Source organism: Arachis ipaensis, chromosome B09 (genome assembly GCF_000816755.2).
Source record: "Arachis ipaensis cultivar K30076 chromosome B09, Araip1.1, whole genome shotgun sequence".
In the NCBI taxonomy this organism is placed as follows: domain Eukaryota; kingdom Viridiplantae; phylum Streptophyta; class Magnoliopsida; order Fabales; family Fabaceae; genus Arachis; species Arachis ipaensis.
The window spans coordinates 142,303,044-142,317,458 of NC_029793.2; positions in this window are offsets into that span (position 1 = coordinate 142,303,044).

The window sequence follows — 14,415 nt, forward strand, 5'->3', positions numbered from 1 at the left end:
CCAAAAAACACAAAAAATATACCTAGAATATTTAAAGAAAAACAAATTAATATATTTTAATTTAAAAAATTAGCAACAACAAATAGCGGCAATTTGTAACTGACAAAAATAAACTCAAAAAATTGTGCGGTTTTTCATATAGCGGTGGTTTGTAATCGCTGAAAATAATTTTAAAAAAAATTAGCAGAACCAAATAGCGGCAGTTTGTGTTTGTTGCAAAATAAGAAAAAAATCCTGTTTGGGCATAATGTGTCGGTTTAAAACCACTGCTATACAATCCGACGCGAAATATCTGAACAACGGTGGTTATACCAGCGGTTTTTGAAAACTGCTGCAATAATTAATTCCCCACGCTAAAAGACGCCAGTTGGAGAATTGTTGGAGATCGATTTTATTTTGTGACGATTTATAACTATTATCTGCATTTGTTGTAGTGTATTTATAATTTAGGAGAGTACCATATTTTGAAACCCTTATTTCATTGTTATCGACAAATTTTTGTCGACAAGAGTATATCCAAAATGCAATATTTTATTAATTGAGATATTTATAGATTATCCGTTGATAATAAATTCTCACCAAAACACGCTAATTTTACCGATAAAATTATTAACATGTTTGTAATTCTATCGTTGGAATTTCATGAAAAATTCATCATCTTACTTTTTTATCGATGGAAAATCTATTATAAATTTTGACAATAATTTCAATTGCCAAAATTTGTCGGTAAAATCTATTGGGATAGTTAGTTGTTTTCTAATAGTGATTACCATTAAATGTTGTAATTTTATCATGTGCAAATCCTAAAACTTTAATTTAAAGGTAATTATTCATTTTTTTTATCTCATCAATTTTCTCGTTTTAAAAAAAACTTATTCAATGGCTATTGGAGTAATTTTTTTACTCATTAGTAAAACTTTTACTAAGGTCCCTAATTAATTTCCATCTTTTCTTCATGAGAACTAAAACATTCTCTTGCTTTGTCATAAGAGTGAGACTTTTGGATTTATTGATTAATCAAATAAACAATAGAAGTCATGTTTATAGTGTGATCAAAATTGTGTATTACTACATTTTTTTCGAGATTTCTCATAGTACTAAAGCACATATCACCCGTTTTTCTCGTTCTCTTTCCATTGAGTAATGCTAATCAACTTAAAAACTTCTCCCAACATCTTTTAATTTATTGAGGGTTTTGGCGGAAAATTTACAACAGTTTATCACGAAATTGATGAAATATAAGCAGTTGAATATATGAAAGGCAATGAGGCTCCACTTTTAGTTGATTTCATAAATCACATTTAATTGGAAGGGTGGAGCAAAAAGGGCTGCATATTAATGGCAGGTTCTTGTTTAGTAGTAATTAGAATTTAGATATTCTACCAACAACTATTGAACAAAATATATCTTCACAAATTAGTGGATTGACTAAGTGATTAATTTACTCGTTTACTTAAGTAAATATTAAAAATTTGAATCTCATTTTGTGTATGTAACAATTCATTAATTTTGGCTTATCTATCTAAAATTTTTAGTGAAAACTGAATAATAGAGTTAAATAAAATGTAAAAATGATAATTATTTTTTTAAAGAAGTATGTTTTAAATATGATGTTTTTATTTTTTTTATTTTATTGTAAAAAGAACTATATTCACTTTTCATTAAAAAGCACTGCTCGCTAAAACATTACTCATATATTGCACCCAATGTTGGTTACATTCTTACTAAAAAAGTATGAGTTAATAGTCAAATTAGTCCCTAAAAAATAAAGCATTCTTCAAATTCGTTTCTAAAAGATTTTTTTAATCAAATTGGTCCTTAAAAGATTAAGAATTATAATCATATCTGTCCTTCAGTTACTCCACTCACAATTTTCGTCAACGATTAATGATATAAAATGTTAATTGATATCATACATGACACATAACATGTTCAATTGGATGTTGACTACATATATTTACGAAAATCTATCTTAGTCACTAGATCATATTGAGAATAGAATTTTTTTTAATTGGAAAAAATGATCAAATTAATAAATTTTCATAAACATATTTAGTCAATATCCAATTGGACATATCAAGTATTATATATGTTATCAATTAACGTTTTACAACATCAATCTTTAAAGAAAATTGTTAATATAGTGACTGGAGGACAAATATGATTAATTCGTAATCTTTAAGGACCAATTTGATTGAAAAAAATTTTCAAGGATAAATTTAAAAAATGTCTTATCTTTCAGGAACTAATTTGACTATTGACTCAAAAAAATATTAGTCATCTAATAAATTTTATTTTATACTTTTTACTATTTAACAATGACTCTTATTTAATACTTGGTTATATTTTTTCTGAAAAATAATAAAAAATTTTAACTTATCTTTTTAATTATCTTCTTTTCTTCTAAATAAAAAATAAATTTTTATTTATTTTATTATGTTTTAAAAAATAACATATATAATTAAAATTTTGTTCATTTAAGTATTCAAATGAAAATTAGAAGGATGAATTACGATTCTCAATCATGATTTGCTCTTTTTTTTGTGTTAGTTCAATCATCCATGTTTTTATTAAATTAAAATCTCCAATAAACTTATACATTTAAAGTTAATAAAGTATTATTTTGGTCCTCAATATTTGTGTTGAATCCTAATTTGGTCCTTATCATTTCAAACGTTCAATCCCAAAAAGGCAAAAATTTTAAAATCTCTTATTTCAATCCTAAAAAAAATTTCAAGCGGGTTTAATATTATTCTACCGTTAAATTTAACATAAACAATCCACATATTGAAGGACCAATAACGTTCAATTTCAGTATGTAAATAAAATTGACTAACAAACGATCACATCAATATAATTTTTTTTAGAGCGTTGATGATTGATTGTTAGGATTTGAGGTTTTGTACAAGAAGAAAATCGAGGAAAAAAAGTATTATAAGAAGGTTTTGATCATGTTTCTCTAACACGTAGAAGAATATATGACTTAACTAGTAATGCTATTAACGTCAACATTACTCGCTCCATTAACTACTATTCGTGTCAAATTTAGCTATAGGATTTTATTAAGAGTACCGTTAGGGAGCCAATGAAGTATTTGTACAATGGCTACAATGGACTGAATTGTTAGGCCCAATATGAATTAAACATGAGAATTAACTCCTTTTTACCCTAATTAACCTAAATGCCTGTTCAATTTTGTTTTAACCCTTATTTTCAACTTTTTTCCAATTCCCCTATTTTAAACGGAAGCCACGCTACCACCAAAAATTTCCCATTGTCGCAGCTAAACATCCCGTCCCCAGCCGCTGCGTGAACTGCAAACTGCGTCTTTACTGCACAGGACTTCACGGGCCAACCTCCCTCGCAACTGTCCTCCTTTGATTGCAGCAATTGCTTCACACTGTGACAGCTGCGCATCCCGTCCGAGTTGCCGCCTGACACGGGGACTCCATCGCGCGCCACCACCCTCGCTTGAAGGAACCCGTGAGCAATGTCGCGGCTGATCATCTGGTACGACCTGCATCACCCAACGTCGTTCGCGCTTGCTATTCTGCATCAGCCGGCAGCCTGGGTCCTCTTCCTTAGTGACCGTTGGATGGTTGAGGCTCTTCTTGGACAATTGTTTTTCATTGACAAGCACCTATTTTCTTAATTGGTTATCTTTTTTTGCAGGAATTTTGTATTTTTTTTCTGTTTAGCAATTTATCTTAGTATCTGAGTACTATTGTATTTATATTGCTTAGGTGTTGGATTTATCACAGTGAAAACCTTACTTGTTGCATGATTATTGTGTCAGAATTTGTGGAATAAAAATGTTATGTGGATGGTTGCTTTTTTATTTAATTTTTGCTTTTTGATTTAATTTTTGTGCGAGAAAAATTGCAAAAGCTTAGTATAAATATTTTTGTTTTTATTTTCCTTCGCTGTGTGGAACATTGTTGATACTGTGTAAATGGTTACTTTAGCAAGTTATTGAACAGTTGTTTTCCATCAGCAAGCACCTAATTTTTTTAACTGGTTATTATTTTTTTGCAGGGCTTTAGTTTTTTATTTTCTTTTCCTGTTTAGCAATTTATCTTACTATTTGAGTACTATTGTATTTATATTGTATTTATATTGCTGAGTTGTTGGATTTATCATAGTCAAAACCTCACTTGCTGCACGATTATTGTGTTCGATGCTTGGTTGAAATATGTCCATTTATTTCTACATCGCTATGTGGACCATTGTTGATATCTAGTTGACATTTTGTAGATGGTTACTTTAGCATGTTATTAGATGGTTGTTTTTCATCGACAAACACCTATTTCCCTAGCTGGTTATTTTTTTTTAGGGATTTTGCTTTTTCTGTTTAGCAATTAATATTAGTATTTGAGTACTATTGTTGAGTGAGTTGAACATCCACTTAAGAATAAAAACATCCACTTATTTGAGTACTATTGTAAAATGAACATCTGGTATATTTAATTTAAAAATATGATTTGGAATTGAACATTTCACTAGTGATCAATGATCATGCAGCAATAGCAAGATAACTATTTTATGACAAAACTAACTTATTCATTTTGTTTAATGCATTTTATTATTCTATTATTTCTTTGGGTTCTAAAGGGTAAAAATTAACTATTTAACCCTTCATTTTCTCATTACCTTTCAAGTATTGATGACACGAATATATTATACTTTAAAAGGGATTATAATCATCTGAATGATGCAAATGCATGAACCACACACATAGATGCAGGTTAACAAAATTAATTTCCTTAATGATATAAGAAAATTTTACTTTTTATATATTCACATAAGGTACATAATAATTAATTAATACAAAAAATCATACATCCACCTGAAATGAAAATAATCATTCACATACCTATTAAACTAAACATCCAGTATAATTTAATTGTATCTACTTGAATCTAATACTATCAACCAAACATCCACTTAACAATGAAAATAACCATCCGTATACCTAATAAAATGAACATCCAACATAATTTAATTGTATTTACTTGAATCTAATCCAACCAACTAAAAATTAATAATTATATTCCAAATGTCTGACATTCTTCAAATTCGTCACATGGCACAATTTCACATTTTAGATATGCTTTCAATGCTGCGTCCTCACTATATGCTCTTGGAAGATCCTGTATCAAGCAATTAACAGGTTAACAAATTTAATGTTGCCATGAACATTTTACTTGAAAATAAGCTATATTATACTTGATAGGCCACTCGCACCTTTGATCCATCTCTTAGAGAAGAAACATCAATTACTGTTAATGGTCCTGCAATAAAGAAAGTCATATAACTATGCTAAAAGTAAGAGTAAGACAGGAAAGAAGATTTTACTAATAGGATAAAAACATTAGTTGCATCCATTATACTATGAAGTTATGTTTACATGTACATGCATATGCATGTAACCATGAGTGCATGCTTTAAAGTGCTTCTTAACGCATGTACAATATTATAGTTAAAAGCATCAAATTTAAGCTTAATTACTCTACTGTAGAAAGCAAGATCAAAGTTATACTTAACTATTTATTATATATCATATGAAAAATATTTATTCTTCATATCATTATTGCTAAGTCAACATGTTAGATTGTTAGCATAAATCTTCTATTACTCACCAAAATGACACTAGATGAAATGATCATGGTTAACCATTAAGAAATTTTGGAATTTTATGACACACTTAATTTATCCCTTTTATACCTAATGTTCAATCACAAATGTCAGACTTTGCACCAAAACACCATGTGTGTAAACGGAAGAGAGCATCAAAAACAAAAATGCAGCTGAGAGAGATGCCTTTGGGACACAAAGTAAACTGAAAAGTTCATAATATGGCATGTCATCTCTTATCCAATTACCCCTCTACCTAGCATACCTCTTAACCTCTCTACAAATTTTAAGAAAGAAAAATTCAATAGCATATGAATATCATTCAACTGCGAGTAGCATAGTAGGAAATTACAATAAGCTCTTCAAGAAACACCAAATCCATTAACAGAAACAAGAGACATTACAACAATTATATGCAACTGTGCATCCAGCATAAATTGGTGGTCTCAAGTATATTGAAATAAAATATTGGAGCCTAATTTGTGATCATAATAAACATAAAATAGAAAACTTTGCTCAATGCTAGTATCATGTGGTTAATAAGCAAGACAATTCTATGAGAAACAATTAACTCTTTCAAGCCATTACCCCAAATTAAGACATAGCAGCCAGTAATCACAATTTGATCACTCAATGATGGCATAACGAAAGAATTATATTAAAAGACAGAAAGACAAACTTGATAAAGAGGGAGACAAAAAGTTAAAAACTTGAAACTCACTAGGAAGGAGGTTTACATCCTTGTGAAAGGCCTTAGAGTCTTTGTAGTGAGAAGCATCAACAGCAAGAGATGAGTCAACCAAGAAGACGCGGTGAACGTTGATCGGGGACGAAGAGAAGCGTCGCGATCAAGTAGAGGGAACGGTGGCGTTGGATTCGTTGACGGCAGACCACAGGCGGCGCAAAGAAGACGCGGCGTTCAGAGATGAGTATGGTGCGACACAGGGCCACGCGGCGTGCGGCTGTCCGGCGGCCAGGCTGTGGCGGTCTTCTGCGTCAATGGCGGTGGCTGTTGCGGTCTGCAATGAGGACGGGGGTGGCGTGGTGACGGCGTGAAGAAACGAAACGTGTGGTTGTTAGGAGTAGAGTAGGACGGCACGACGTTGGAGGTTTGGTGAGTGAAAAGTCAGAACAGATTTCTTTTGGGTTTTTCTATTTTTAAATATTTTTAAAAAATTTAAAATTTGAAATTAATTAACTTAATTTGATATTAATTTCAATTTGGCCCTTATTGTACACATTGTAGACTAAAGCCATTGGCTCCTCATACTTTTCCTTTTATTAAATCTGTTTGAAATGTTTTAGGACAAAAATAAAACGTTTAAAATATTAGAGACCAAGATAATACTTTACCCATTTAAAGTTTTACAAAAATATATCCAAAACTACTTCCTACATTGTTGCAGTTTTCACACTGATGTCTTCGGCATAAATGAAATGAGGGGCCAACATCTATTGAACAAAATACGTCTTCACATATATGGATCATTCTATTTTGAAAGTTTTTTTTTGGAGAAGAGTGAAGTTTGTAACAAAATTTTTTATAATTTACATTGGACATAATGTCTTTTTCTATTTATTTTATTGTAAAAAGAATAATTTTCACTGTATATGTAAACTCCGCTAAAATTAGTAAATAATTAGTTAATAAATCAAATTTTAACTAAGAAAATAAAAAATGTAAATCTAATATTAAAATAGGATAGAGCTCTTCAAAACGAGAATTTTGACACAAATTTCAAAGAATTTGGCCCAAGATTGGGCCGGACGGACCAAACCGATTGAACTAAGCCCAAAATGGGCCCAAGGCCCGACCGAACCCAACCCATTAAAGAAGACACAGCTTCTTATCTCCCTTCTTCTTCATCATTTACGCTGGGAAACATTTCATGGAGGGAGAAGAACAAAAGCAAAATCTAACCCTCATTCATGGATTTGGATCCTCTAAATTTTGAATTTCACTTTAGAGAGTAAAGTTTGATCTCTCACCCTTGAATGGTTTCTCTCTCATATTTTCTCTTGGTCCCACCTATGAAATAAATGGTGAGAGATCAAACTTTACTCTCTAAAGTGAAATTCAAAATTTAGAGGATCCAAATCCCTCATTCATATACTCAAACCACTATAACTTCCTCATCCGAGCTCCGATCGCTGCACCGTTTGTGGCTACGCGTCCAGCGCATCAAGCTCTATAATTCTATCAGAACAATTTCTTTAGTAAGTCACTTTAGCATTCCAGCCTCTCCTTCCTCTCAATTTTCGAAAATTATGTGTGCCCAAGTTGAGAATTTGTTAATTTTGATTATCTAGGTTCAAATTAGCTTGTGGAGCTTGTTGGTTTTGGCTCTCTTGGTCCAGTGCACGGTGAGGTTTCTTGTCTTGGCCAAATTCTTGGTTTTGTGTATGTGAAATCTGAATTTTGAATCATATATGCATAATAGGTGTGAACTAGGTGTGTGTATACAAGTTTTGTGATTGAATTGTGGACATTTGGAGGCTTGATGAAAGATTGGCACCAAGGTCTTGGTGGTTTTTGTGAGTTGTGGGGCTGTGTGTATGGCTTAAGTGTTGCCTTGGACCAAAGCGGAAATCGGCCAAGGTATGGTTTAGGTTTCGCGTATTTAATATGTAATGCCCTGTAAAAACTTAGGCTAGACGACCCTAGGATAAGTTGAAATGTGTAATTATGTTGATGTTTAGTAACTTTGATGGATTTATTAAATGATATTAAGAATGAGTAGTGATTGATGATTTTGTTGAAAGTGTGGTGTTGGTGTTTGATGATGAATTTAATTAAGTTTGATGGAAGTTGATATAGTGTACTTGAGATAAATTAGCAACTCTTGATGTAAATGTTGAGCTATTCATGAGAGTGATGTGGAGTATTTATTGTTGGTAATTGTTGAATAAAACGGTTAAATGTATATGTTGGTATGGTGACAAGGGAACTATGTATATACATGAGTATAATTGTCATTGATTTGGATTTGGAATTGTGAAGATGCATGTGTATATGTAGGGAGTTATTGAATGATTGAGAATATTGGGTGTGACGTGTTGTAAAATGAATGGAAGGTATGGAGTTGAGTATTGGTATGCTTTGGTTGTGAAATATTTTGGTATGGAATTATATTTTGGTAAAAATAGGGGTTTGGTAAATTTTGGAAAAACTGATTTTTAATGAACTTCGGTAGTCCATAACTTGAATCTCAAATTTTGGATGAAAATGAAATTTGTTTCAAATTAAAGAGGGTTTTATAAGCTTGAGAACGATATAAATTTTGCGGAAAATCGAAGTCTGTAGAGGAAGTTATGGACGCCGGAAATCTGGTGCGAAAAATGGAGAATTTTTAAAATGCAGTAGAACCGGAGTTTCTAGTGTGTGCCTACGCACACTGATGTGCGCACGCACCCAGCGGTAGCAACAACTTCACTTGTGCATATGCACGCCTTTGTACGCACGCACACCTAGTGTTTTACAGAAAATGTGCGTACGCACGCCATGCTGCGCACGCACGCACCAGGATATGCTTTCTGCTGGTGGCGCTCGCATAGGTGAGGCGCACACACACCTAGTAGTTCCTGGTTGGTGTGTGGACGCATGCACTCGTGCGCACGCACACACTCTGCTTTTCACAAATTGTGCACACGCACACACTCTGTTTTTTCAGCACCTGTGTTTTTATGATTCAAACATGGTTTCGAGTCTCTAAACCTCTATTTCTATCCTTTTAACCCTAGATCTTATTAGTAAGCTTAGTAATTAGTTGAAGCTAGGTAATTGAGGTAACTTGGGAATGAAGAAAAGAGGTAAACATGATGAATTATAGGAGAATAATATGAAGGTTAAAAGAAGCTATGATGCCATGGCTATGATGAATGATTACATGATGAATATGAATGGTTATGAATATTATGCGGCTTATGAATTTAATGATATCTGAGATACGAGTCTTCTTCGGTAACAGAACCATGGCTTGCCACCATGTGTTCCAGGTTGAAACTCGATACTCTGTTGACCCTACGTCGTAAGGGTGACCGGGCACGTATAAATTCCCGGAAATGGATATCCCCCATTGAGTAAGATATAAATGAATGAATGATTGTATAAATGATGAATGAATGAGAAATCTATTAATAGACTCATGGGGATGCGCAATGAGGGACAGTCTAAGGTTTTCGGACTTGTTGGGTTGGCTGGATAACCGACAGATGAGCCTCATTAGCCATAGGACATGCATACATCATGTGCATTTTGTTTGTTTTGTCTGCTATGCATTACTTGGGATTGCCTAACTGAATATATATCATGCTAACTGTTATATTCGCTACTTCCACTATCTGTTTCTTACTTGTGCGTGAAATTGTTTGGTTGTTCGTCTCTGCTAAATCAATGGTGATGGAGGAGCAGAGGAAGGGTGGACCGGTTTGGTGGTAATGTTAGGTTTAGAGTAAGAAAGTTTAGAATTCTTTAGGTCATCTACCCCTTTTATGGCTTCTGCTTAGAGTTTAAGTTTTATAACTGTATGTTGGCGTTCTAAGATTGCCTTTGGCATTCCCAGGACCTTATATATTATATGTGTGGCACCTTTACCATGCTGAGAACCTCCGGTTCTCACCCCATACTGTGTTGTTATTTTCAGATGCAGGTCGAGAGGCACCTCGCTAGGCGTCTGGATCCTTGAAGCGGAGTAGTCCATGGGTTCTTTTGATTAGCTGTTTATGTATATGTACTTAGCTTTCTCTCCAAGAAACTTGTTTATTTTGTTCCTCTTAGAGGTTTAAGGAGAGTTAAGGTTCTATTTCTGTATTTTGGGTATTTTGGGATACTTATATATGTATGTAAATATTTTCCGGCCAGCCTTAGCTTCGTAGGCTGAGTTAGGAGCTTGTTATTTTGTATTCTTGATCCTCTATTCCGGCTCTCTGTTTACTTATGCCTTTGAACCTTAGTTTTCTTGGTACGTAAGTTACGTTGTTATGAGCGTTGCGCTTTTTATTTTACGAATTTTGCTTAATCCGTTTTTCAAGACTCCTAGTATACTATATCCTTTGTTATGTATTATTATATATTTTTATTTTAGAGGTCGTAATACCACACCACCTCTATTTTACATCCTAGGTGTAAAGCTCTGTGTGGTAGGGTGTTACAGTATATAAAAAAACACTCCTCATTATAACATTACCCATATTTTGCATCCAACGTTGGTTATACATCCACTTAAAAAGTATGACTATGTAACGTGTATATTAAAATTAGTCACTAAGTCAGCTACTAGTATAAAATATGTTTTAGAATACAAATATACATTGAAAATAAATTAAACCACATGTATTTATACGCAAATACATTGGTGACTGATTTTAATGGCTGATTTTGATGTATAAATAGCATTTAAAAAAAATATTGGTCGTCTAGTAAATTTTTTTTTTATATTTTTCACTATTTAACTTTGACTCTCATTTAATGTATTTTTTTATGTTTATTCTCATTTAATGTTCGGTTATCATTTTCTGAAAAATTATCAGAAATCTTAATTTTATCTCTTAATTATTTTCTAAACTTTTAAATAAAAAATATATATTTAAAATTTTGTTCATCAAGTATTCTAATGATAATTAAAAAGATGAATTACAATTCTCAATTATTATTTGCTCAATTTTTTGGAGTCAATTCATCATTCATGTTTTTATTAAATTCAAATCCCGAATAAAATTATGCATTTAAAGTTTTACAAAAGTACATCTTCACACACGATTCATTATATTTTGTAAGAAATTTTTTGTGAACCATAAAAATTATAACAAACTTTTTTATGGTTTACATTGGACATGATGTCTTTATTTTTTTGCTCTTTTGTAAAAGGAACAATTTTGGCTTTTCATTAAAAAACACCCCTTACCATAACATTATCTATACTTCGTACCATAGTTGTCAGAATCGGACCGAACTGCTTGGTTGGATTAAAAAAATGCAAACCAATCAAAAAATCAGTTCAGTTGAAGTGTCCGAACGTAAAAGAAAAAGAACCGGTGAGAATTGATTCGAATCAGTCGATTTTGGCCAAAATTGATGAACTGACAATTTTAAATAATCTGGCCAGTTCAAAATGCTTTTTTTTACACCTCCTCAAATGACGTTTTTGTTGGTAGTGTAATATATATGTTTAATAGTGGATCTTTTTTTTTTCTGATTATTGGTGTATACAGATGTTTTTGTTGCTGTGCTATATTGTTGTTGTGAATTTATAATTTTATATTGTTGGATGGGGGATATGTACTGTGAATTTAGGATACCTGCTGTTTTTATATTGTTACTGCTCCATATTATTTCTGACTATTTTATATTTTTTATTTCCGTGAGATTGGTTCAACCAGTAACTCACCAGTTGAACCAATTAACCAATAGTCTGACTGGTTCGATTACCGATTCAGTTCTAACAACTATGCTTTGCACCCAATGTTGGCTATATATTGGCTAAAGATTGGTTGGTCATCGAATAAACTTCTATTTTACATTATTTTTCGCTGTTTAATGTTGGCTCGTTTAATGCTTGGTTATCTTTTCTCTAAAAATGATCGAGAATCCTGGCTTATTTTTCTCTCATTATAACATTACCCATATTTTTCACCCAATGTTGGTTATACATCCACTAAAAAACTATGACTATGTAATGTGTACAATTAAATCAGTCACTAAGTTAGCCACCATTATAAAATACATGTTAGAATACAAATACAGATTGAAATTAAATTAAATCACATATGTATTTATACACAAATACATTGGTGACTGATTTTAATGGCTAATTTTGATGTAGAAATTAGCATTTTTTTTAAAAAAATATTGGCCGTCTAATAAAATTTTATTTTATATTTTTCACTATTTAACGTTGACTTTCATTTCATGTCTTTTTCTTATGTTTATTCTTATTTAATGTTCGGTTATCTTTTTCTGAAAAATGATCAAAAATCTTAATTTAATCTCTTAATTATTTTCTAAACTTTTAAATAAAGAAATAATATATATTTAAAATTTTGTTAATTAAGTATTCTAATGATAATTAGAAAGATGAATTACAATTCTCAATTATTATTTGCTCAATTTTTTGAAGTCAATTCATCATTCATGTTTTTATTAAATTCAAATCCCCAATAAAATTATGCATTTAAAGTTTTACAAAAATACATCTTCACACATGATTCATTATATTTTGCAAGAAATTTTTTGTGAATAGTAAAAATTATATCAAACTTTTTTATGGTTTACATTGGACATGATGTCTTTGTTTTTTTGCTCTGTTGTAAAAGGAACAATTTTGGCCTTTCATTAAAAAACACTCCTTACCATAACATTATCCATACTTCGTACTATAGTTGACAGAATCGGACCGATCTGCTCGATCGGACTAAAAAACTGACAAACTAATCACAAAATCGGTTCAGTGAGGTGTCCGAATGTAAAAGAAAAAGAACTAGAGAGAATTGATTTTGAATCGGTCGATTTTGGCCAAAATAAGTGAACCGACAATTTTAAATAATCTAGCCAGTTCAAAATGCGTTTTTTTAGTACACCTCCACAAATGATGTTTTTATTGGAAGTATAATATATATGTTTAATAGTGGATCGTTTTTTTTTTCTGATTATTGGTGTATATGTTGTTTTTGTTGTTGTGCTATATTGTTGTTGTGAATTTATAATTTTATATTGTTGGATGGGGGATAGGTTCTGTGAATTTAGGATACCTGATGCTTTTATATTGTTGTTGTTCCATATTATTTCTGACAATTTTATATTTTTTATTTACGTGAGAGACTTACCAGTTGAACTAATTAACCAATAGTCTGACTGGTTCGATTACCGATTTAGTTCTAACAACTATGCTTTACACCCAATGTTGGCTATATACTGGCTAAAGATTTGTTGGTCATCGAATAAACTTCTATTTTATATTATTTTTCATGTTTAACGTTGACTCATTTAATGCTTGGTTATCTTTTCTCAAAAAATAATCGAGAATCCTAGCTTATTTTCATTTCATTATAACATTACCTATATTTTGCACATAGTATTGGTCATAGATCTACAAAAAAAGTTTGACTATGCAACGTATACATCAGAATCAATCACTAAGTCAGCTACCAGTATAAAATACATGTTAGAATACAAATACAAATCAAAATAAAATAAACCACAAATGTATCTATACACAAGTACATTGTTGACTAAGTTTAATGGCTGATTTTGGTATAAAAATAGTATTTTTAAAAAAATATTGGTTGTCTAATAAAATTTTATTTTATATTTTTCACTATTTAACATTTACTCTCATTTAATGCCTTTTTTTTATGTTTATTCTCATTTAATGTTTTGTTATCTTTTTCTGAAAAATGATAAGAAATCTTAATTTGATCTCTTAATTATTTTCTAAACTTTTAAATAAAAAATAATATACATTTAATATTTTGTTAATTAAGTATTCTAATGATAATTAGAAAGTTGAATTACAATTCTCAATTATTATTCGCTCAATTTTTTGGAGTCAATTCATCATTCCTGTTTTTATTAAATTCAAATCCCTAATAAAATTATGCATTTAAAGTTTTACAAAAATACGTCTTCGCACATGATTCATTATATTTTGCAAGAAATTGTGTGAACAGTAAAAATTGTAACTAACTTTTTTATGGTTTACATTGGACAAGATGTCTTTGTTTTTTTGCTCTATTGAAAAAGGAACGATTTTGGCTTTTCATTAAAAAACACTCTTAATAAAATAT